Raw genomic sequence first — 1227 nt, 5'->3', positions numbered from 1 at the left:
GATTCATTACATTGGAGTCACGACACGTTGAACCAAAAAACGAACCGCAGGTCAACGTGGTAGCGTCAACACACGATGCTGAACTGGAACAATTCCTGCTCGAAGCAACCCCTGACAAAGAAATCCAAGCAGAATTACGCTCTTTGTCGGAGCTCATCTACCAGCATGTCGAGACATACTACCATGGACCTCAAGTTCTGGCAAGTTCAGCTGAAGTGGCTCAATGCATTGTCCATATTGGCTACTCAGCGGAGCTATCAGGACTACAAGCAGAGGCGGTTGCCGCTGTGTGCCTCGCCCCCAGGACCTCTCGAGTTGGGATGAGACATGTCCTCTCGCACACCATCTTTCGCAGGCTCGACTTCAACTCTGGGGGAGACTTGTCCATGCTTCCACCGGTAATAGCGGCAATGGCACAAGAGGAGAGCACACCTGAACATGCAGATAGCCCAGGTAAGACGACTTTACCTTCAAACTCCGGAGCCTGATGAGCAGAACCGCTAATACTGTTGCGCAGCGATTTCTCTTGCACGTTCAAAGTGGCGAAGCTTATCTGCTCTGCTCCTTCATCCTAACCCTGCAGAGAGAACACCACTTCCGCTTTCGACGGATGAGGCTCCAGCCAAGGCGCAATCACTGGCAAATGAGCTGAACACCTTCTTGCAACTCTTTGTTGCACAAGACTCTGCCCGCCGACAGGACCAGACAAACCATCTGCAGGACGTGATCCTAGAGTGCACTAGATTGGGATATGTGCTTCTGTCGCAACCAGGCGACTGGGGGTTTGTTTTTGAAGCCAAGACCACCCCCAAGGAAAGAACTCGTAGGATTGTGGTTTGCCCGGGACTGGAGAGGCTCAGCCATAACAACGGAACTAGGTATGGATCGCCCAAAGAGGTTGCTGCTGCGGAGACAATGTCCCTTTAAGAGGCGATAAGCTTTACGCTTGCCGTAGCTTGCATGTTCAAAGGTCAGCTCTTCGGTTATGAGTGTGGCTGTGGAAACCTGAGGAATAAGATTGCTAGGTTGTCTGTCATTTTTGCTAGTTAGTAATTAGGTTGTCAGTACACATATGCTTCTTGAAACTAATAATAGCCCCCAACATGTTCGACCGAACAGAATACCTGCAGTTGAATTATGAGATGTTATCGTCAACTGTTAATAGACTTCCCTTGGCTTCGCCTAGTCTTTAAGCAGTGTGTGTCGCGTCATTGCCTCCTTGTGGCA

This window comes from Fusarium graminearum, chromosome 3 (genome assembly GCF_000240135.3).
Source record: "Fusarium graminearum PH-1 chromosome 3, whole genome shotgun sequence".
Lineage (NCBI taxonomy): Eukaryota > Fungi > Ascomycota > Sordariomycetes > Hypocreales > Nectriaceae > Fusarium > Fusarium graminearum.
The sequence above is the reverse complement of the archived record's forward strand: the minus strand, read 5'-3'. Positions refer to the sequence as shown.